We start from the raw sequence: 25,550 nt of genomic DNA on the forward strand, positions 1-25,550 counted from the left end.
AAATAATAACACAAGATTTAAACTTAATTATTCTAAGTCGAAGTACAACATAAAAAATAAAAAACAAGATATCATAAAATTCATAAAACAACACATTAAAATTCATATCACATTAGGATTTATTTTCTTAAACTATGCTATTTATATATGATGTGCGGATATGCGAATTTGCGGATCGAATCTGCGGATATCACTGCCAAATCCGCAATCCGATCCTACCATAATGCGGATCGGATCCAATCTGATCCAATGGCTTTGTGGATCGAATAATATCCGCAAAATTCGAATCGGATGCGGATAATTACCGCGAATATGCGGATATTATCCAATTCATGTGCAGCCCTACGCAAATTGGAGGGAGTCCTGACACGACCCATTTTGCAACTGCCGTGCCTTCATTTTGCGTCTGCCCTGGCTAATGTGGTTGCTCCAATTCGTGGCTGCCGAAGGTGAAATGGAGTCTTTATTTCGTGGACACCTTACATAAAATGGAGAGTAATTCTATTTCATGGATGATGAACCTGAAATGACAATGCGCAATTTGAGCACAGTTTTAATCTATGCGCATTATGAAAAATAATGAATTTCTCGTACATATATAAATAAAAAAGTCCTAATATAATTAAAATAAAATTTTCTCAATTAATAGTATAATTGATGTGACATACTTTTTAAGGTATTTTTTAATTTATTTAATTTAATTAAGATAAATATTAAATTATTTAATAAATTGTTTGACTATATTAACTAGTAAATTATTTAAATATCAAATATTTTATATATTGTTATATATTATTCCGTATATAATACGAATACATATACTAATAATAACATTAGTATTACAAAGTCATTCTAATTTATTATTTTTTTTTAATCATCATTTAGCTATTAGCTTATTTTTAATTATAAGCTTATGTTAAAAAAAAGTTCTAAATACATTAATAAAATGTGTATACTAACTAAAATTACTAATCAATATAAATAAGAATGGCTGCTTCTGAAGTTTGCTCTAGTGATAATAGGCAAAGTGGCAAAGTCATAAAAATAGGTTTGCATATAAATATCACATTTTCTTAAGGTTTGCTTCATACTCCATATTTTGAGTTCAAATTCTATTAACTGGATAAAAGTCTAATAAGATTCCGTTGATGCTTAGCAGGATGTGTGATCTCGAGAAAATATCTATAATTTTACATAGACTACCAATATTTCCAAAGCTTCACAGGGAAACCATGTTCATATGATCATATCCATCGAGAGGGTTAGTGTGACAATAGTCAAAAGTTGAAGATGGTTAAGAGTGCAAGGTTTGAATCCTAGTGTAGTTGTTAGGTTTGTGTGTGTGAGAGTATGTTGTATAACCCAAAAAAAAAAAAAAAACGAATTTACTCGTACGCTTTTCTTTAACCAAAAAAAAAAGATTTACCACAATTGTTAGGTTTACTCGTTTGCTAGTTGTTAGGTTTTTTTTTAACATTGTTACCATTTGTTCCTTCCCTCTTCTACAGTTCTTCGTCACTAAGTATAGGCTAAAAATGGAAAAAAAAAATTTAAATAAAAAATCTCAAAATAACTCATGTTTTGCATCTATATAAGCTTACAGTCTTCTGTATTCTACACACATCTAATCACTCGTTCACTCACTCCAATTCTTCTATCTTAATTAAGCTTCTTCCATCTCCCTCATACTCTTTCATAAGTAATAGATCACTGCATTACCAGAAAATCCAGAACTGATGAAGTTCAAGGTAGCGAATGCATCGGAATACCTGGTAATAACAGGTGCAGGGATCAAAGACGTAAAGCTTGCGAAGAAAGCATGGGTGTTTCCATGGCAATCATGCACCACCTTGGACCTTTCTCCGGTAAACTACACGTTCGAGCTCCAAGCCATGAGTGCCGAGAAGCTCCCTTTCAAGCTTCCTTCGGTGTTCACAATTGGTCCACGTGTCGACGATCACGAGTGTCTCCTAAAGTACGCCAAGCTCCTCTCATTCACATGATAAGCTCTCCAACCACGTTAATGATCTCGTCCAAGGAGTCATTGAGGGCGAGACGCGTGTTCTCGCAGCCTCTATGACCATGGACGAGATCTTCAGGGGAACCAGGGAGTTCAAGCAAGGTATGCAATAACAATAACTTCACCTTTTTTTTTCTTCTCTGCCTTTTAACTTACTTTCTTAAATCAACAATATATTTAAATTTAAATTGTACTTAGATAGTTAGATATGTATCAATGTATCGTAATACCATACTTCTTACAGTTGATTTATGAATATACTAGAAAAAAAGTGGGGTTAAAAGGCCTTATTTAAAGGTTGTCAATGGTAAAAGTCCTAAAATATTAGGTATTATCAATTAGAAAGAATGCATCATAAATCCTCTTTACTTGTTTTACAATCAACTTTTGTTTTTCTTAGTTGTATGCAAACCTATTTAAAATACGATTGAATTGATTTTTAAAAGTAATGCTAGAGAACTGATGTTTTGGTCAATATCTATTACCTTGGAACTTCTAAAAAATTATGATTGCACCTTATTGTGAACTTCTAAAAAATTATGAGTAATAGAAATAACAGACATCAATTAATTGAAACTAACATACATGTAACTGTTGCTTGAAGGTGTGTTCGAGAAGGTTCAGATGGAACTGAATCAGTTTGGGCTGCTGATCTACAATGCCAATGTGAAGCAACTGGTGGACGTGCCGGGACATGAGTACTTCTCTTACTTGGGCAAGAAGACTCAGATGGAGGCCGCAAATCAGGCCAAGGTGGATGTTGCTGAGGCCAAGAAGAAGGGTGAGGTTGGTGCCAAGCTCAGGGAAGGCGAGACGCTCCAGAATGCCGCCAAGATCGATGCTGAGACGAAGATCATTGCCACTCAGAAGAAAGGCGAGGGCGATAAGGAGGAGATCAAAGTAATTAAATAATGTTTTGTATTTTCATTATTCTTTAATGAAAGAAATACATAGTTTATACTGATATAGTCTTGAAACATGTTTATTTGAGTGTTGTAGGTGAGGACATCAGTGAAGGTGTTTGAGAATTCGAAGGAAGCAGAGGTGGCAGAGGCAAATGCAGAGCTGGCAAGGAAGAAGGCGGAGTGGTCGAAGGTGGCGAAGTTGGCAGAGATGGAGGCTACAAAGGCAGTGTCTTTGAGGGAGGCAGAGCTGCAGGGGGAGGTTGAGAGGATGAATGCTAAGGCCAGGACTGAGAAACTTAGAGCTGATTACCTTACCAAGGCAAGCGTTGAGTATGAGACCAAGGTTAGTGCCTTCACAACTTTTTTTTAAATTATTTTTCATATAAATTTTAATTTCTAAATTTTAAATTCTAACTCTAAACCCTAAACCTTCTATAAAAATTAATGATATTAACTAACTAAAAATTAATTATCTATTATTATACTATACAACTCATTAATTAGTATCCTTCCTTGTATACTATTTCTACTCATGAAGTATGTAATCTCACTGAATTTCTGAGATTGGCCATTGGACAAAGTAAAATAATGCAACTTATCATCAATTCTTGAATTGTGCAATAATAACTGCATGATAACATTTTGAATTTATCAGATACTTTTTGTTTTCTGTAAATTTTGCGATATTAGATAGTTGATTCAAACACGTTTGCTCATGATGTGTCAATATATAAATGCGGAATGAAATCCTAGTTACTTTTACTTTTTATGGATCCATAACAAGTAGAATTATTTGATAGGCACAAGAGGCCAACTGGGAACTATACAAGAAACAAAAAGAAGCAGAAGCAGTTCTTTTCAAGAAGGAGAAAGAAGCTGAAGCACAAAAGAAATTAGCAGAGGCAGAGTTTTTTGCTCGCCAACAAGCCACCGATGCGCAGCTATACGCGAAGAAGAAGGAGGCAGAGGGGCTTATGGCTTCAGGGAAAGCCCAAGGTGCATATCTAAAGACACTCCATGAAGCACTTGGAGGAAACTATGCAGCTCTGAGGGACTACTTGATGATAGAGGGTGGAATGTATCAAGAGATTGCTAAGATTAATGGCGACGCAGTACGTGGACTCAAGCCGAATATCAGCATTTGGACGAACGGCAATGGCAAAGGCAGTGACGGCGGTAGTGCTTTGAAGGAGGTTGCCGGTGTGTATAAGATGTTGCCACCTTTTTTTAAGACAGTTGAAGAACAAACTGGTATGCTGCCTCCAGCTTGGATGGGAATCTTGACTCAAAAGAATGCGGATCAAACTTTTCTAAAGTGAAAAGATCAATGTTCTGAAAATCGGACCAGATTGATCGGTTTAATCGGGTTAATCGAAAATCGATTATCTAATCGGTCCAATTTACCTATAAAATCACTCTGCAAAAAACTGGCGAAAAAATCGGGCGAACCGACCAAATTTCAGCAGGATTTGGATATCACAAGGCTTACTATCTTCCAGACAGCATTCAAAAGTTAAAATCTCTCACAGTTTGAATCTTTCTTGCTGCCTAAATCTCCTTCGGTCTTTGCATTCTCTGTCTAGTCTGACATCATTGAGCATACTTTATTTAGCGGGGTTCTCACATCTCAAGAGTCACGATCTTACAATCTTGGCAACCTAGCGTCTTTGACGGATTTGGATTTATCAGAAAACAATTTTTTAAGGATTCCAATAAATATCCATGAACTCCCGAGGCTTAGACGTTTGAATCTAGACTACTGCCCTAATCTTAAGGTTTTACCAGAGATTCCGTCAAGATTTCACAATCTTGTGCAATATAACTCTTGATTGTGAAATCTTGACGGAAGTTCTGGTAAAACCTTTAGCTTAGGGCAGTAGTCTAGATTCAGACGTCTAGGCCTCGGGACTTCATGGATATTTATTGGAACCCTTACAAAATAGTTTTCTAATAAATCCAAATCCGTCAAAGACGCTAAGTTGCAAAGATTGTAAGACCGTGACTCTTGAGATGTGAGAAAACACCCTGCTAAATAAAGTGTGCTCAATGATGTCAGACTAGACAGATAATGCAAAGACTGAAGGAGATTTGGGCAGTAAGAAAGATTCAAAATTGTGAGGGATTTTAACTTTTGAATGCTGTCTGGAAGGTGAGTAAGCCTTGTGATATCAAAGGTGTGTTTATTGTGTTCATGTATAATGGATTTTTCATGTTTTCAATACATATTTTATATTTCAACATGTATTTTATATTAGTGACTAATTTTAATATATTCCTAGAATGGTTATTTCATTATATACAAGAATATTGAAATTCTTAAGTCTCGTGCAAATAGAAAACATAAGGATCCTCCATTATTTAGGGTCAATTTTGACACACACAAAAAAGAACATGTAAAAGAAACAAAAACAAAGGAGCCAACCCTCACATTTAGGATCTGAGTTTACTTATTACTTGCTCTCAGAAAAGTATAAAGGGTTAAATACTGTAACAATGTAGAATCATGGAACTATAAATAAACCAATACTCTCGCATAATGTTATTCAAACCAAATTATATCCAACTGTCTTAGTTTTGTAAGCCACTTATGTGTATCTTGATATATACATGGTTTAGATGGTGTTTCCAAATCACCATCATCTACATTTGATGATGACTCTACATTATCAACTCTTTTACCCTTCTCAACAAGGCTGTCATCCTGTCGGCTTCGATGTTGTCTCACTTTCAGGGACAGAAGCCGAGAAACCTCGTGAAGTCCACCCATTTTTCCAGTGCACGAGCAATAATGTACCGACCTGCAGCAAATTCCATAAATAACTCATTTTTCAAGGTTGTGTCGATTTTCACCTTGTTTGGTAGGTCGGGTATCGGACGGATCGGATTAATATTCTGGTTGATGATGAGATGGGGGCTCGCCTAGTCGTAAGCTGCCGGGAAGGAATGGACGATGTTCCGAGCACTTCGTGTGAGGGGGGTGTCACCTGCAAAGACACTCCGACGCTCTAGTCAGCAATGAATGCAGGTGAAAAAAGGATGGTGGTATGTGACGTACCTTGGAGGAAGGGTAGGACCTTCTCCATATATACCGTGTTAGAGGTGGGCCCATCAAGGACAGGCCCACCTTCCTTGATACTTCCTTCTCACAGCTATAGCGTAGCTGTCAGGGACGCGTGTCCGGGTTGGCGACTGACCCCATCGCACCTGACCGTTCGGGTCGGGTGGTGCTCAGGTCGGGCCGGCCCGCTAGTGGTTTGGGTCAGGCCGTAACAGTGCCCCCAACGTGCCAGCAATGATCGTGAAGGTGGTTGGTGGCGCGCTATCTCTTATTCCGTGTGTTGTCGCCAGGTCGGCCGCCCGTGGAGGGGACGTGCCTCTTGCGCGCGTGTCTGTTTGTTGCTGAGGTGACCGTTCGTCGCCTCGTTCCTCGTGCGGAGCATTAAATGCTCATAATGGGTTGGAAAATCCTGTGCGCAAAGACCATTTTTCCCCCAGGCTTTTCGCGCTTCTTGAGTGGCAGTTTTAAACAGTTTTGCATTTGTTTTCCTCTCCCACTCTTACTTCTCCTATCTTCATCTTCTTCACTCCCAAATATCCCAAAGCATTGTTCCTGCATCCTTGTGCATCTCTTTTTCTTTCAAGTTTTCGCAACCAACCCAGGTAAACATCGATCCCTTCTCTTTTCTGCTTCAAGGTTCTCTTATCCTAATTATTGGATTTTCTGCGTGTTTGCTGTTTGTGCTTGCTGCTTGTTTGATTTGTATGCTAGATGGTCTTAGTGTTGAATAGGTGCGTTAGGGGGTTACCATTCTAGGGTGTCATCTTTCTTTACTTGGATTGTGCTTTAGCCATTCTTGCTTTTAGTCATTTGGATAGGTTAAGTGTAGTTTCTGGGTTTTTCCGAGCTCCCGACCTGGTAGACTAACCGAGTGGTAACCCCACTGTAGGTATGCCTCGCGTCGTCTCACGGACTTCTACCTTCGCCGCGAGCTACGATCCTTATGCTTGGGTCGTTTCCGACTTAAAAGACTCTCCTAATCAAATGGGTCTGGAGGAGCTAACGGAGTTCCGCCAAGGCAAGTACTTGTGCGGGGGGACAGACGAGGAAGCCAATTACGATGTCTTCGTTCCTGCCCCCAGTGAACGGCTATACGAGATTAATTTTCACTCCCCCCGGGTTTCCGAATGGATCTGGTTTTACAAAGGCATGTTCACCCAGGTGGGGTTCGCATTCCATTTTCCGCGTTTCAAATGGAGCTCCTTGGCCGAATATCCGTGTCACCGTCGCAGCTGCATCCAAACAGTTGGGCTTTCATCCGCTGTTTCGAGATGGTGTGTGAATACCTGGAGCTGCCGGTGTCTTTCAATGTCTTCCTCTTTTTCTTCAACCTCACGAACCCTTCAAAGGAGGGGAAAGCGAGAAAATGGTTCATGTTCTTCCGCTCTACCCAGGGGCGGAGGATCTTTGGTTTGTTCGAGGACTCTTACCATGGGTTTAAAGATAAATACTTTAAGGTGCGTCCGGTCAAGGGTCGTCACCCCTTTTGGTTGTCGTTAGAAGGGGAGCGCCTCATTCCGACGTACTGGAGCTTTGGGACAGGGTCTAACACATTCATTAAGGTGTCTTATAAGGGGCTGTCCGCTATGGACAAAAAGGTTGCCGACGTACTGTTGGCGGTTTTTGGGAAGAATCACGTGAACCCCCACCTTTTGATGGGTGACCGGGAGGTCGCCAGGAATTATATTTGTGAGCTGTTTTACCTTGTTTTTTATTGTTCTTTTGCATTGCTACTGCTTCACTTGATTGTGCCGGTTTCACGACTGACTTGTTTACTTGCTTGTTGTAGTGGAGATGTCTGCTTCGGTGACAGGGCTTGAGGGTTTGTTCAAGACCTTCTTGGCAGACAGTGACGAGGAGAAAGCCGATGAGAAGGTTGACGGGAAGCCGGAGGGCCATTCTGAGAACAAGGATCAGGCGCCGCCGTCTCCTCGGGATACCGAGATGACGGAGAAGAATTCGGACGGGGCGCACATTTCTCCCATTCGCGAGGAAGCGGCCGGCCCCGAGCACTCGTCCTCTGCTCAACAAGAAGATGACGATTTGAAGCTTAACCCCACCCCCAAAAGGCAGAGGGCTTCCTCCAGCCCCGAGGGGGTTCTCACCATGATGGAGCGGAACTTTGATGCCGGGACCTTCATAGATTCGCAGCTGCTTCCCGGCACAGAGGATCATTTCCTTAGCACCGAGCTTTCGGGGCAGGCGAGGTGGATGTACCGTACCCTTCTCCGCGGTGCCGCGATAGATCGGAAGGCTGAATTCGAGTTGTCGGGGATGCAGTCGCTGCGCAGGAAGCTCGAGTCTGCTGTCCAGGCCATCAACGAATTCAAAACTCAAGTTGAAACTCTTCAGGAGCAATTGTCTGAGACGGGGAAGAAACTGAAAATTGCTGAGGAGAAGGCCGCGTCTGCCGATGAGAAGTTGAAGACCTCCGATGAGACCGTTTCCCGTTTAACCGAGCGGGAGATGACTCTGGAGATCCAACTTAATGCCACACAAGGTCGGGTGGTGGCCTTGGAGGAAGAGCGTGATGTGGCCGTTTCGTCGGCTAAGGCCGCTGAAGCTGAGGTTGAGGAGCTTAAGAAGAAACATAAGGCGACTAGGGAGCAGGGGAGGAACGCGATCTTCATGACTGAGGAGGCCCTTAAGGCCCAGGTGAAGATCGTGGCTCCCGACTTTGACACATCAGCGATTGGAGTTTTCAAGACGATCAAGGATGGCAAGATTATTGACATGCCGAAGAAATGAGCTCTTGTTCCTTGTGTTTTTGTATGGATTTTTGGTTTTTGTTGTAGAACTTTGTTTATATTGTTATACTTTAAAAGTCGCTTGGTCGGCTTATTGTTATCGTCGTCTTTGCCTCTGGTAGCGTTTTCGCTTTGTCGTGTTACCGTTTTGTTGGTGTGAGCTTTGCGCTCGTGTTTGTTTACCATTGTGTTGGTAGTTCGGTGAAGCCAGGTCGTGGTCTCTTGCTATCGTTGTAGCCGTTTGTAATGGCTTTGGTTTAGGTGGCCCCTGGGGTGATCAGTCCCGGGATGCCGTATCGTGGTTCCGTTTAACGCGTCGTGGAAGTTGTTGTCGCGTGGTGCGTAAGTAGGAAAAGAGAACAAATAGGAGTAAAATTGGTAAAAATGACAAGTAAACATTAACCGGAAATTAAATAAGTCTGTTACCATGGTAGATACAAAGGTAAGTGATTAAGTTCGTTAGGTCGCCTGGCCGGCCTGCTTGATCTAGGGGTAAAACCTTCTCAGGTTACCCGTATTCCAAGTTCTCGGGACCTCCCTTCCATCGAGCCTCTCCAATTTGTAGGCGCCATTGCCAATCACTTCTCTGACCCTGTAGGGGCCTTCCCAGTTTGCCGCCAGTTTCCCTTCTCCCTGGGTTGGTAGGCCGATGTCATTGCGCCGACGAGGTCGTTTTGCTCGAAATCCCTCTTGAGAACTTTGGTGTTGTATCGCAGGGCGATTCTTTGCTTTAGTGCTACTTTTGACAGGTGGGCCTTCTCTCTGATCTCATCTACTAGGTCCTTCTCTACAACTTCTTCCACCCCCTTGAGAAGTAACCGTGGGCTCGGTTCGCCGATTTCTACGGGTATCATTGCGTCTACCCCGTATGTTAGGCGGTAGGACCAGAGGACTGAGGCAAGCTCGTCAGCCCATGCTCCTTTCTTGTTATCTAGCCGCTTTTTGAGGCACAGCAAGATGACCTTGTTTGCGGACTCAACTTGTCCGTTTGCCTGGGGGTGTTCTACCGAAGAGAATTTCTGTTTGATGCCCAAGCCGGCGAGGAATTCTACGAACTTCTTATCGGTAAATTGCGTCCCGTTGTCTGAGATGACGACCTCCAGGATGCCGAACCGAGTTATCACCTGCCTCCACATGAACTTTCTACAATTGGACGAGGAAATAATGGCTAGTGGCTCGGCCTCTATCCATTTGGTGTAATAGTCGACAGCGACTATGAGATATTTGACTTGACCTGGGCCAACTGGGAAAGGTCCTAAGAGGTCGACTCCCCATTGTGCAAAGGGCCGGGAGGACGTCATCAAGCTCAGTTCGGTGGCCGGTGCTCTGTGGAAGTTAGCGTTCTCTTGGCACTTAACGCATTTTCTCACGAACTCCTTGGAGTCCTCCATTATTGACGGCCAGTAGTATCCAGCTCGAATGAGCTCCTTGCTAGGGATTTGCCCCCGATGTGGTGACCACAGCATCCCTCGTGGACTTCTCTGAGCACGTAGTCCGTCTGGTCGGGGTGCAGGCACTTCAGGAAGGGTTGGCTGAGTCCCTTTTTGAACAATTGGCCTTGTATGTCTGTGTATTTGGCAGCCTCGCTTCTCAACGCTTTAGCTTCCTTCTCACCTACGGGGAGTTTGCCGTTCTGCAAAAAATCAATGATGGAGTCCATCCAGGAGGGGCTTATTCTGGTCAGGTAGAGGGCAACTTCAGGTTCTTTTGAGATGCCTTGAATGAGGGATCAGTTGCCGGTTCCAGGTTTCGTACTCACTAGCTTGGATAGGAGGTATGCCCGTGTGTTCCTCTCCCTTGGAACGTGTTGGACCGTGACCTCTTCAAACTGTTTACTCAGTTCTTTGACCATCTCCAGGTACTTCTGTAGTAGCGAGTCTCTGGCTTGGTAGCTTCCATTTACTTGCGACGTGACGATCTGCGAGTCACTGCTTACTTCTAGCCTCGTGGCCCCGACTTCCCTGGCTAAGATCAAGCCACCCAGAAGTGCTTCATATTCTGCTTGGTTGTTTGATACGGGGAACTCGAACTTGACCGAATGTTCGTAGATGACCCCGGCTGGGCTTTCCAAGATGATCCTGGCGCCCCTGGACGTCTGGTTGGAGGCTCCGTCTACATGGAGCTTCCACCGTGTGCCCGTGTCCTCGGTTGGGTCTCCGATTACCTCCACCAGGAAGTCTGTCATTACTTGCGCCTTAATTGCATGTCGGGGCTCATACCTTAAATCGTACTAGGATAGCTCGATGGCCCAGGTCATCATCCTTCCTGCCAGGTCGGGTTTCTGGAGCACCTGACGAATTCCCTGGTCCGTTCTCACGACTACTTGATAACCTTGGAAGTATTGTCGTAGTCTGCGGGAAGAGGTCAGGAGCGCTAGTGCCAGTTTCTCCAACTTACTGTACTTGAGTTCTGCTCCCTGCAGCGACCTGCTCACAAAGTAGATCGGTTGTTGAACTTTCCCCTCTTCTCGTACCAAGACCGCCGCCAGCGCTTCCTCCGTTATAGCCAGGTATAGGTAGAGCGGTTCTCTGACCACGGGCTTACCGAGTACAGGCGGTGTTGCAAGGATCTCTTTGAAGTGGTCGAACGCTTCTTCGCATGCCGGGGTCCATTCAAATTCTATTCCCTTTCTCATTAGGTTGAAGAAAGGTAAGGCATTTGCTGCCGACGCTCCCAGGAAACGAGATAGGGCGGTGAGCCTTCCCGCCAGTCTCTGGATGTCTTTGACGCAGCCTGGGCTCTTCATTTGGAGTATTGCTTGGCATTTTTCAGGATTGGCTTCCACCCCTCTTTAGGTTATCATGAATCCCAGGAACTTCTCGGCCTCCATGGCAAAGGCACATTTGAGAGGGTTGAGCCTCATGCCGTGTCGTCGGAGGGCCGCGAACACGTTTCCCAGGTCGCTTAGAAGGTCTTCAGGTCGGGTAGTCTTGGCAAGGATGTCGTCCACGTAGACTTCTACCGTTTTGCCAATGATGTCGCTGAATATCTTGTTCATCAGCCTTTGGTACGTGGCCCCGCGTTCTTTAGGCCAAAGGGCATTACCTTGTAGCAATAGATTCCTCCTGGTGTTATGAACATCATTTTTTCTTCGTCTGGCCGGTGCATCGGTATTTGATTGTAGCCGGAATAGGCATCCATGAAGCTCAGATACCGGTACCTCGCCGCCGCGTCGACGAGTGCATCAACGTTGGGTAGGGGGTAGCAATCCTTGGGGCATGCTTTGTTGAGGTCAGAATAATTCACGCACATCCTCCATTTTCCACTGTGCTTTTTTACTAGGACCACGTTCGACAGCCAGGTCGAATAGTCAAGTTCCCGGATAAATTCTGCCTCGAGGAGGCTGGCCGTTTGCTTGGCCACCTCTTCCGCCCTTTTCTGTGACATCTTCCTCCTCCTTTGGGCCACCGGCACGGCTTCTGGCTTAAGGGCCAAGTGGTGCGACATGAGTTGGGGATCTATCCCTAGCATGTCGGCTGGTGTCCAGGCAAATAGGTCACCATTGGCCCTAATCATTTCCATCAGAGGTTCTTTCAGCTCATGAGGAAGGTTTCTATTCACGAAGGTGAACTTCTCCTCCGTGTCGCCGACTCTAAACTTTTCCAGGTTCCCTTCTGGTTCGGGTCTCGGCTTGTCGGTGACTCTGGCATCCAAGTCGGCAAGGAACACTCCTGATGCTTCTTTGGATTTCTTTCTCAGCGAGAGACTGGCGTTGTTGCAAGCGACTGCCGTTTCCAGGTCTCCCCTTACAAACCCTACTGACCCTTCTTCGGTTATGAACTTCATTATCAGCATCCTTGTGCTGATGACTGCTCCCAGGTCGTTGATGGTCTTCCTCCCTAGGATGATATTGTAGGCCGTGGAGTCTCGTAGGATCACGAACTCTGCCATTACTGTTCTTCTCCCTTGGCCTTCTCCTATGGAGGTCGGCAGGGAGATTATCCCGTCTGGCTTGATGAAGTGGTCGCCGAGCCCTACTACGCCGTGCTGGTGAGTCTTTAAGTCGGCATCCTTTAGGCCTAAGGCGTCGAACACATTGCGGAACATGATGTTCGAGTCTGCCCCCGTGTCTACAAGGATCCGCCTAACTAGGCCAGTTCCCACCCTGGCCGTAATGACCATGGGGGGCTTTCCGCGACCTCGTCAAACCATTGGTCCTCCGGACCAAATGAAATGGATGGAAGTTTTTTGGGGCCTCGCGCAGAGGATGTGGAAACCGCCAGGACTTTGGCGTCTTTTTTATGTGCCGATTTCGACCTAGGCGCCGCGTTCCTTGCTGTTACTACATTCACTATGGTAAGGCCATGGTCATTGTCCTCTGGCTCTTAGCGTCGCTTTGCTGCTCGGGTCTTGTCTTTGCCCTCATGATCGCGATTCCGTCTCCTTGGCTCCCTAATGAGATAGGAGAACTCAGCTAGCTTTCCATCCCTGATCGCTTGCTCCAGTGCGTATTTCAGGTCGAAGCAGTCCTGTGTCTTGTGTCCGTAACCCTTGTGGTAATCACAGTAAAGGCTCATGCTCCCCCCTGTTCGTTCCTTCAGAGGTCGGAGCTTTGACAAGATCCCCTTCTCGGCTATTTGTTGGTAAACTTCCATAATCGGCGCGGTGAGGGGAGTGTAATTAGTGAACTTCCCGACGCGGGGGAACGGCCTGGGAATCTTACTCGAACCGCCGTCTCTGGCGTGTTTCTTCTGCCTTTCTCCGCTTTCGTGGTGCCGGTTTTGACTGTAGGAGGGCTGCCGTTTATTGGCAGCCACGACCTGGCTTACTTCTTCATCATTGATGTATTCTCTGGCTACGCATTGGATCTCCTGCATTGTCCACACCGGCTTCGTCGTGAGGTGCTTTCTGAAGTCCTCGTTTAGGAGTCCGTTCGTCAGGCATAGGCTGGCAACCGAGTCGGTCAGCCCATCGATCTCCAGGCACTCGTCGTTGAAACGATCTAGATATTTCCTTGTCGGTTCTCCGGACCTCTGCGTCACTCCAAGCAGATTGATTGGGTGCTTTGCCTTGGCTATTCTGGTGGTGAATTGGGCTAAGAAGGCATGGCTTATATCCGAGAACTTGGCCACTGAGCCCTGCGGGAGGCTATTAAACCACCGTATCGCAGGTCCCGCGAGGGTGATCAGGAAAGCGGATTAATATCCTGGTTGATGATGAGATGGGGGCTCGCCTGGTCGTAAGTTGCCGGGAAGGAATGGACGATGTTCCGAGCACTTCGTGTGAGGGGGTGTCACCTGCAAAGACACTCTGACGCTCTAGTCAGCAATGAATGCAGGTGAAAAAAAGATGGTGGTATGTGACGTACCTTGGGAGAAGGGTAGGACCTTCCCCATATATACCGTGTCAGAGGTGGGCCCATCAAGGACAGGCTCACCTTCCTTGATGCTTCCTTCTCACAGCTGTAGCGTAGCTGTCAGGGACGCGTGTCCGGGTCGGCGACTGACCCCCTTGCACCTGACCGTTCGGGTCGGGTGGTGCTCGGGTCGGGCCGGCCTGCTAGTGGTTTGGGCCTGGCCGTAACACACCTTATATGATGTTTTTGTGGATCCCATACTCAATATCAATAGTGAAAAAATCAACACATGATAAGTTTATGTGATATTTCCACATGTTTTTCTTCCTCAATAGAGTTGAAGGAATCCATGTAAATCTATAGTTTATTGTAAGCAGCGAAATCAAAGTCGAGAGCAGGATATCTCAAACCTACCTGCACGTTCAAATGACTTTCTGCTAGGCATAAATGAAGGATCCATTCCCCAATTCCTTTGAAATCGACTTATCTGCGTGAACAAATGAGTTTCATTATGATCTAAGATGCAAAAACAATAATGTACTGCATATGAATCAATGACTACTAAAACATCTTTTAGGGACTTATTTGCATAGAATAAGGAAGGAAATGAAGATTTTGCAACCCACCTCATCCTGCAAATTTTCAAGTTTGTCCCAGTAACCCTTTGGTTTTCGTTGTTTGTAAGCCAAGGAAAGATTCATGATGGTTGCAATCTTTCTGAATCCACCCATGCGAGTGATAGCCTTCTCAATAGCAACTCTTCCGTGTAAACGAAGATGCTTCCTCATTGGCATAAGCCCTTCTTGTCCATGTGCTGCAATGAACTTCACAAGTTCGGATTTCAGTATTTCGATATCCCTTTGTAAGCCTGGAACTTTCGGCCTTTGCTGACATGAACTTTGAACATTGTCTTCCTCCTTTTCAAAACCAGACGAAGCAATTTGTTGCCTTGAATTTGTATTCTTCCCACTAGCTTCTGAAGTTTTTAATCCATTTCTGTTCTCAACATAGTCTCTTATTGCTGACAAATTGGATGGTAGATCTTCAAAAATGACCTGAAATGAAATAAGCAAAAGAACCAAAAGGTTTTCAGCAATTAAAACAATTACTATATCAATATATTTTTGTTGCTTGGAGATCAATTTTTGACAGTATGGTTGAACCATCTAATAGACAAACCTCCTCCATGATAGCCTCCGAAAGGAAAGTATCTTTGTGCATTTTTATATCCACAGAGTACTTCAGCAAATGTGTGATGATTTCCTAGTTGTTCAAAAATCCATTTTCCTTGAAACGAATCAAAATCCCCTTCAACCTGTTCAAAACCTATCTCTTGCTCTGAATTTTCACACAAATCTAATATGACTCGAGCATGAAGCACCATATAAAGAAGGCCTTTACACCCTTCCTGCATGTCAATTAAACTATGTAAGTTACATCAATCGTGTTGTGTTTAAACAAAACATAATTCATGCCTAAACTTGTTCAAGAGATGGCTAAATATGATTCCATACCTGAAGAATGCGGATTTTATTGTTATATCGCGATAAAATCTTACTGATTGCTAAATTTGGAATGATCCTGCAACAAATTACATTGAATCAATTTGATCGAGTATAGCAATTCATCTAGAATATTTTCAATAAAATTTTCGATGTGTGGTTTTCGGTACATGAAAAAGAATAGATGACTCACTCAGTTTCTCATAGGCAGTGAGAACATTCCATACTTCACAAACAGGAGCTTTAACCGTAATGCTTGCAATTACACAGCGATGGACGCCTCCATTTTCCTTCGCATCAAAACACTTTATTAGTTACTTGAAGCACAAGTCATTGTTTTATAATAACTTCATAAAGATTGGTTACCACTTACCAGAAGGCCATCAAATCTGCGGAGATGAACTTCGTCCACCATGAGGCCTATCGAGCCTGCAAACTTTTCCAAATATGCCCCAGTTTCCGGCCACCTCATTGGAAAGTACCATTTATCTTTTTTATGAATGAACCATTAATAGCAATAGAAGTTTCTTGGAGTGAAAGCTTCTGACTCTGCATAAAATCCCTTTCAGCTCTGTAAGCCAAAGCTCAAAGGTTCACAGGAAGATCGGATCTGATAATCCTTTCCAACAAATAGCTGGGGAATCGAATCTTGGTATCACGCTAACTTCATAAGATAGAATAGAAGTTGATGCCCTGCATAAACTAGAAATACCACTCTCTATTACATAAGAAAGTTCAATATGTACAAGGTAACAAGGATACTTCATTGCATTTTGATCAATAACCAGAAATTTTTGATTAGGTGGATATTTGATTAATATTTTAAAATTAAAATTAAAATTATTTTTTTTTCATCATCTCTCCTTCATTCCATAGCCAGAAATTGAGAGAAATTATAGAACCCCAACAAAGAAAAAATAGCTACAACTCAATAGAAGAAGACACTCATATTTTTTACTTGTACCAGTATTTTTTCCTCTGCTCCTTCTCTAAATTGCGCAAAGAGTTGAACATAAATGTGAGAATTTTGTATGTGCTAATGAAATTGGAGATAGTGAAAAAAATATAGGAGTTTTGTAAAAGAATAAATAGCAATTCTTTTAAAAAAATATTAGTTGCTCTCTCATAATAGCAATTCTCAGAATATTAAATAGCAATTTTTTATTTTTTCAATTTTAGAACATCACAAATATTAGTTGCTCTCTCATAATAGCAATTCTTTTTAAAAAAGAGTAAATTACCAATTATGCCCCCGAATTTGTAAAACGCTGACAAAAATAACCCTAATATTTGATAACGACAATAATACCCTCCAAAAATTTTAAAACGGTACAAATCTGACCACCCGTGAGGAGAACCCTTCTCCGTTGAACGGCGCTTGGTGATGTGGCAAACGGAAGTCCAACGTGGCCTCCCTATTAGGCTTCACTATCCGTTTTGTTCCTAAATCCCTAATTTTTGAAACCCTAATTGGACAATTCAAATGAAATTACTAGATTAACCCTTTAGTGAAAGACCATATGTAACTTAGACGAAGTTGGACGCGCGAAACTGAAGAGTTTCTTGGTGGTGGTCTCTGTCTGTGTTCGTCTGCTGTCGCTTTATATCCGTCTCTTGGATTTCGTAACGTCATATGCAGTGACACGTTTGGCGTTGATTCGGAGTGAAGAAATCGTTGTGGAAGAACGAAAATTTTGGTAAGCATTTTATGTTTTTGTTGTTGTTATTATCAGCCAGTTGGGGTTTGAATATGGAGGTATGATGATGGTAGTTTGATGTGTTGTGTTAGCTCATTATAACTTTTATGATGACTTTTGTCAGATGGCTACACATATCACATTTGTTTATCACCATCGGGGTTGGTTAGAGAAAGATGCGGATGGTGTGCTGAAGTATAATGGTGGTACAGTGAGTATCATCGACAGGGTGCACGTTGATACATGCAACCTATTCCTTGTGGAAGGCTTGTTTCTAGATTTAGGGTATACTAGGTATACTGAAGTTTATTGGTTGGAGCCCGGGAAGGATTTAGGTAACGGGTTACGGGTGCTCAGGAGGGATGCCGATGTGGTTAAGTTGTGTGAAGCTGCATTGAGGAATGAAAACAGGGTCCACTTGTATTTTGAGCATCCAGTTGATGCGGAGCCAGAGTATGTTGATGAGGCTGAGCTTATTGGTAACGAAGAAGTTGAGACTCTTGATTTAGTGGATCAGCAAATTCATCAGCAGGAAGCCGAAGAAAATGAACAGGATGAAGGATATGAAAATACAGAAGTAGAGGGAGATCCTTCAGAAAATCAATCAAATCATCAAGCTGATCCCCCACAAGAGGTGGAACAAGAGCAAGAAGAGGATGATGATCCCCCACATCAGGAGGAAGAAGAGCAAGAAGAGGACGAAACAATGCTGAACAAAGGGGGGTATGATTCTGCGTTGCCAGATGAGGCTGCTACTGAAAAGGTTTGTAATGAAACTCAGGCTGGAACAATGGAAAACGAGGCCCCCAACATAGGAGACAACCATCAGACACATGTTGAAGACCAGGCGGGTCAATCTAATCCTGAAGAAGCCCAAGGCAGGGGAAGAAAACCCAGGAAGAAACATGCGAGGCCCCAACCATCTGGTAGAGCTCAACCTGTACCACAAAACAATAGTGATGCACATGCTGGTAAGTACATGAATTGTAGATCCTAGTTGAAATATTGAATATTGTTGGGACTGTGTTTTACCTGTCATAAGATGTTTGCTAATTAAAAAATTAATCATATGAATGCTTTATGTTGTAAAATTAGATGACGATGCAGGTTGTGGGGTTCAAGGCCGGAGGTATCATCAAAGACCCCGTCCATCTGGACAGAAGATTCTTCCACCTAGGGAAGAGAATCAGGCTCCAAGGGTGGTTGTTCCTAACCCTCATGACCAGGATGAAGAACCCACTGAGTATCAGTATCATTCTGAAGAGCTGCACACCCCACCTGGTTCTGATTCTGAGGATGAAAACCCGGTATTCCCTCAGTATAATCCAGATACGAAATTTGGTAAAATTAGACTGGAATTAGGAATGGAGTTTGGCACGATGCAGCAGTTTAAGGATGCAGTCAGGAAGTACAGTATTCAGCTGGGCAGAGAGGCCTTTTTTCTCAAGGTTGAACCACACAGGTGCAGGGTAATATGTTACAATGAAACTTGTCCATGGGAAGTTTACTGTGCAAGGAGAAACCAGCCCCCGAGTTACCAAATCAAAACATTGGTCGATGAGCATACATGTCCAAGGAGTAACAAAAGCAGGTCAGTGACGTGTAAATGGGTGTCCGAGGAGTTGATTAGCAAGATTAGAGTCTGTCCTAATTTGTCTCATAGAGAGGCTCGTGATATGTTCAAGGTTGAGTTTGATATATGTGTCGGAGAGAGGATGATGTTTAGGGCAATGGAGAAGGCTAAGGATGTCATTGAGGGCACAGAAAGGGAACAATATTTGAAGTTAAGGACTTACTTGAATGAGCTCCGTAAGGCCAATCCAGGATCCACCTGCCGTATGAGCACAACCCCACAACAAGAAGGGTTGCCTAAGTTCAGAAGTCTTTACATATGTCTAGATGCCTGCAAACGAGGATTCAAGCAAGGATGTATGCCTTTTTTATGCCTTGATGGAGCATTTTTGAAGGGTTATTTTGGGGGGCAGCTGCTGACAGCCGTGGCTCAAGATGCAAACAATCATCTATTCCCAGTTGCATATGGAGTAGTTAATGCAGAAACAAAGAATAATTGGAAAGAATTCCTGGAGTATTTGTTGGAAGATATCGGGGATCACAGGCAATTTGATTGGCACTTTATGTCTGACAAACAGAAGGTATCTTGTCTGTAACTTGTGTGTTAAGTTATTTAATACTATATGCTGACTAACTTAGTTCTTGACAGGGCCTAATTCCTGCTCTACAAGAAGTTATGCCGGGGGTTAATCACAGATTTTGTACTATGCATATGTGGAGGAATTTCAACAAGCGCTGGAAGGACTTAGAACTCAAGCAGTTGCTATTTCAATGTGCAAGGGCATTGACTGATCAGGAGTTTAATGAAGGTATGGATGCTATCAAGAAAATTAATACTTCTGCCTGGGAATATCTTTCTAAGTATGAGCAAGAAACTTGGTCAAGATCAAGATTCTCAACTTGGCCTAAAGTGGATAACATAACCAATAACAATGCTGAGTCACTTAATGCAACCATGGTGGGGCTAAGAGGCAAGAGCATCATTACCATGCTAGAGGAAATTAGATATTACCTTATGAAGATGATGGCAACGCATAAAGATGCACTCATGGCCTACACGGGGAAACTGGCTCCTATCCAAATGAGCAGATTGGAGAAGGAAAAGAAGGAAGGAAATTACTGGGAGGCTCAATGGGTGGGAGACGATGACCACAATGTCTTTGAAGTCAGAAGGCATGGTCGAACAGTTCGGGTCAACACTCAAGACAGGACTTGCACTTGTAGAAAGTGGCAACTCACAGGTCTGCCGTGCTGTCATGGAGTTGCTGCAATTCAAAGAAAAAATCAACGTCCAGATGAGTATGCCCACCATTGGCTGACCATGGAAGCGTACAACAGAACATATCAATTTCACATCAACACTGTCCCTAGTCAAGAATACTGGGCTGATGCAGAGGGCCTCCCGTGTCTCCCTCCACCTTATAAGAGACCAATAGGAAGGCCTACCAAGAAGAGAGCACGACATGAATCAGAGAGTCAGAGTGGGAGCCAGTACAAACTCAAGAGGAGTTATGGAAAAACAAGTTGTAAATATTGTAGAAAGGTAAATAAAAACTCATTTCTTACACAACTGTTGTTGTTATCTGTTCTCTTCAAGTTGATCTGATGTTGTTTTTTGTAGGTGGGACACAATTCCAGGACCTGCCCTGATAAGAATCATGTTGCAGCTGGGGCAGATGCAGATGCACAAGAAGCACCTCAATCAGGTCAGCCAGCAACAGGAGGAGTTGTTCCACCCAGGGGCTTACAAGACATGTCAGATTCAGAGCAGGAGATGTATTGGGAGGAAACCATGGATGCAGTCGAAGAGGAGCTCACACAGGGCCATCCACACTCTGAAGCTGATGAAGAGGTAGCACATTCTTCAATAATTGCTCTTTACACTAACTTCAGATCTAGTACTTAAATTTAATTTACTGTAGTCAAACATGAACACCTCCGGTTCAACTAGTCATCGTGAAGGAAGGAGAGCTACTAGATCTAACCTTGCAAGGAGAGCAGCAAGATCTACCAAGGCTGCTGCAACAACTCTTCAAACTCCCTCCAACACTGCTGCGGCTGGTGCAGCATCTACTAGCAGGGAAACAATCAGGGTCAAGATGCCTATCAGGAGAACCCCCTTAGCCCAACTAGATCTCAGGCCCACAGCTACAGCTACAGCAGCCCAACACCATGTTAGGCCCACAGCTCCAGGCCCACAAGCCACTCCAAGGCCCAACCCACCATTTAGGCCCCCACAAATAAGGCCCGTCGCACCATCTGCAAATGCTGCTACTGGTTCAGGAGTTCCAGCCTCCACAATGACTCCACTTGTGTCAAATGAAACCATGAATGGAGCATCTAAGGCAACCACCTCTAGGTTCTCAAGGTTTATGCCAAATCAGTCAGCTTGAAGGAGACTTTGCTATATAATTACTTCATCTTTTGGGTTATAACTTGATCTGTAGTTCCCCTTTGTTGGACAACTTGAGTATTTTGGGTTGTATGTTGATATTTAGTATGTTTGGTATTTAGTTATAACTTTATCCAGTTTTTGGGAATGTATGTTGATATTTAGTATGGGTTATTGCCCTTTGTTGGACTCTTTGTTTATTTTGGTATCAGCTATGAAGACTGATTAGCATGTATAGAGTATTTTGGTTGGAACAGTTTGTGCTAATGCTTGATGTTATGCAGATCAGTTGTCTCGGTTTTTATCTTGTCCTTTTACCAATTTTGATTTCTTAGGTCTATTTGAACTTATTTAACATGTCTGAGTTGCCTTTTTGGTTAGTTGCACTTCACTCCATTCATGATTTTCTTGGTGATGCAATAAAATTCTAGTCACAGGTTCAATTCATTAACAAGTAAGCAAAATAACCACAGCAATGTCAACATAAATAGTATGCAACAATAACACATAACAGTCATCAATAAACCCTGTCCTGCATGCATTCGTTATCCTATCTAACCAAACACATCAAACTCAAACTCAAACTCAGTACAAGTCCACCCAGTACAAAACACAGAAGCAATTCAACTCTCTTCATCTGCTCTATCAACATCTTTCGATCTCTCTGTGTCGTCTCACTCTCAACACTGGTAAATCTCCCTTCCAATACTCCACATGCATTGCATCCTACTGTGCCATTCTTACAGCATTCCTCCACCCCAGCAGATTCCTCACCCGTTTCGTCCATCCATTGAAAATAACAGCACCCACTGTTCTTCGTCTGCCCAACACAATAACCATTCATCAAGCTCAGTTGTCGACGGGGGGAACAAATGAAGCACAAAATTCATACTTACCTTCCACAGAGGACACCTGAAGAACCATCTACCTGGGTTTTTCCTCGTCTTCGACTTCAACGCCACCACCTGAAGACGACAGAAGCATGTGCCATCATATGGCTTGCTCACATGTTCTTCGAGCCCTTCAGATCCACTATTTTCCATATACTGTGTCCTTCGATTATAACTGGACATGACTGAGCTTCCAGCATGCATGGCAATGGTTAGGGTTTTGCTTTATGCTCAATTTGGGGAAAATGTTCATTCTGATTTCTAAATAAGGGAGTAAAGGGAGTGAAGCCTAATAGGGAGGCCACGTTGGACTTCCGTTTGCCACATCACCAAGCGCCGTTCAACGGAGAAGGGTTCTCCTCACGGGTGGTCAGATTTGTACCGTTTTAAAATTTTTGGAGGGTATTATTGTCGTTATCAAATATTAGGGTTATTTTTGTCAGCGTTTTACAAATTCGGGGGCATAATTGGTAATTTACTCTTTAAAAAAATATAATTAAATGATCCTAAAAATGTATAATAATTTTCAAAATACAAAAAAAATATACAATTACCAAAAATATAACATTTATGTAACAACTGAAATTTAATTGCTGATATAAAGTTATATATAATATTATATCATAACTAAATAAATGTTTAATTAAAGAATTTAATATTTATATAATATAATAAAATAAATTAAAATTTCAGCTTAACCATAATAAGTGTTCAAGTTTAAATTTTCATAAATCAAATTCTATTATTTTTTATCGAAGTAAATTATGCAATAAAAAAATTCATAAGATCATATTGTAGTGTATTAATACTCAAATAATAGAAATAAGATCATATTAATTAGTGTTTATATAATAGTCTAAAATTATAAAGTTACATATTCATTATATATAATATAATATAATATATATTAGTAAAAAATATATAATCCATTCCCAAATAAAAAAAATTATTATTAAAGTATAATATGCAAATAAAAAAATAAATTATAAATTACAAAAACTATCTCTAGAATTTATTACATAAATAATAAAAGTTGTGTATCTATATAAATTAAATTATATTAAATTATAAGATATTTAATTTAATCAAATGAATTAATTAGTTGTAATTGATTTGATTTAATAATTTAAAAAAAAATTGAATAACACTTTTCAAAAATACGTGATTCTAAATAATCTAAATTAAAAATAAAAAAATATAACTAAATTATATAATACAACATAATATTCTTATAAGTATCTTTTATAACAGATCTAATGACAAAATATTTATCATTTAAATAAAATAGATATTCTAATTTTACAATTATTAAATTTTTTTTTTAAATTGCATCATTTACTTTGAAAAAAAAGGCGAAAAAAATATTTATTCACTATTATCATTTAAATAAAATATAAAATAGATATTAAATGAATTTTTTTAATAATTACTCAACCATAAATATATATCAGGGACATATAAAGTTTAAGAGCATACAAAATAAATATAACACTTACTTCTTACACTAACACAATAAAATCATCATCATAAGTCCCTTTAACACAAATTAAATAGATTAACATACAATAATAAAGAAACAATCAAATTCAAAAAAAGTATAGAACACCCATGATATACTATGACTTTTAGTATTGAGGAAGCTTTAACCCTTTATTCTTTTATTAGCCATATTTTTATTCATTCTACACTTTATTTACGAATACGCTAAGAGCCAAACCATTGCTTAAACCTTTCAAAATTTCATATATTTTTGCCAAATATAATATTATTATGTGTCTTCTGTACACACCAAAGAACTAAAAGAACTAAAAGAACAAAATCATCCATATTTTCTTTATAGAAACTACTGAATAGAAGAACCATTAATTAAAAGATGAGGTTCTCTTCTAGTATATATGACTTTTTATGATAATAAAATAAAAATGAAAACATGGAATAATAGTGTGTTTTAATTTAAATTTTTTTTAATAACTAAATTTGTCAACGTAATCAATAAATAATGACAACTGATACGAATTGAATATACTTTGAGTATAATATACGTTTCATTATTTTGTACAAAATATATTAGTTTTAATTTTTATATTTATTATTATTGGATATTAAAAATAAAGTATTAGTATTTTTCTGACCTTTCTCAACTCCAACTATGATTAGGTCTAAAAACTCGACCACCTCATTGGAAACAAATATAATCTAATTAATCAGTTTTAATATAGTGCTATACATTGGCATAATCAGTTTTTATCTAATATTGTGATTGATGTATTTTTAATTTGGATAATATTTTAAAGTTTATATTAGACTATAATTATACTTTTATGTGTTTATTTATATTTTAATTATTATTTTATTATAAAATAGTTATTTCGATTGATCCAGTAAACCAATAACTAAAGCAGTCTAATGACTGGAACCAAACCTTGCTCAATATATTTGATTTTATTTAATTATTAGATGAAAATATTTCAATTGCCTATTTTATAATTATTCATAGATTTTGATTTTAAAGACTAATAATAAATTAATTAAATTAATTAATTAATACACATAATTAATATAATTTATTTGGTTTAATAAATTAAAAAATAAATAAAAAAAATACTATCAAAACATTAAAAGAAATAAATTAAGAATGAAATAATACCAAAATAAATTAATATAAATTATAATAAATTTTAATAAATTATGTCACATTTAAATATCTAATCAACTTAATTAATCCATATAATTAATTCATCATAACAAATTATATTTAATGAATAAAAAAATAAATCGAAAACACTCTAAAAGATATGACACGCCAATTCTATAAATAGTTTTATATAATCTCTCAAAACTCCACTATTTCCTGTAAAAAAGTGAAATAAATAATTCTGTATGATCTCTAGAAAAATATTTGTATAATTGTGTATTATTGTTCTTACTTTAATTTTATTTTTAGACATGATAATAGATGTGCACATCCTTCTTAAATAAAATAGACAAATAGAATTGTTAAATCATTGCAAAAATAAAAACCTTTTGATAATAAATAAATTTCATTATTATTGTTAAAATAGTTGTGCTTGAATCATTGTTTTCAGTGTCTATTAAATTACCTTCGTTATTTCCATGTCTTTTATTTCTATTATTATTTACAAAAGTCAAATATAATTATGAATTTTTAGATAATTATGATATTTTAAAATATTTTATTTACAACACTAAATTAATCATTATTTATATATATATATATATATATATATATATATATATATATATATATATAATATATATATATTTTGGTTAACTTATTTTTAATAAATGTTTATATTTAATATAATATCATTAATATTTCGTCTTTGAATATTTATTTTTTATTTTTTTATTAATATCATCATAATAGCTTGTTTTTTTTTTTTTTAACTAAATGTCATGGTTATTAATTATGTATATGTAATAAGATGATCAAAAACTGACATACAGTTG

At 40.4% G+C, this 25,550-nt stretch overlaps 2 pseudogenes; one reads left to right on the top strand and one right to left on the bottom strand.

The window, feature by feature from the left end:
* The first annotated feature begins 1,690 nt into the window (after positions 1 to 1,690).
* LOC112772922 (flotillin-like protein 4) lies at positions 1,691 to 4,259 on the top strand (annotated as a pseudogene).
* Positions 4,260 to 5,441: 1,182 nt separating this feature from the next.
* Positions 5,442 to 16,295, bottom strand: LOC112772926 (uncharacterized; annotated as a pseudogene).
* Between the last annotated feature and the right edge of the window lie 9,255 nt (positions 16,296 to 25,550).

Source organism: Arachis hypogaea, chromosome 18 (assembly GCF_003086295.3).
Source record: "Arachis hypogaea cultivar Tifrunner chromosome 18, arahy.Tifrunner.gnm2.J5K5, whole genome shotgun sequence".
In the NCBI taxonomy this organism is placed as follows: domain Eukaryota; kingdom Viridiplantae; phylum Streptophyta; class Magnoliopsida; order Fabales; family Fabaceae; genus Arachis; species Arachis hypogaea.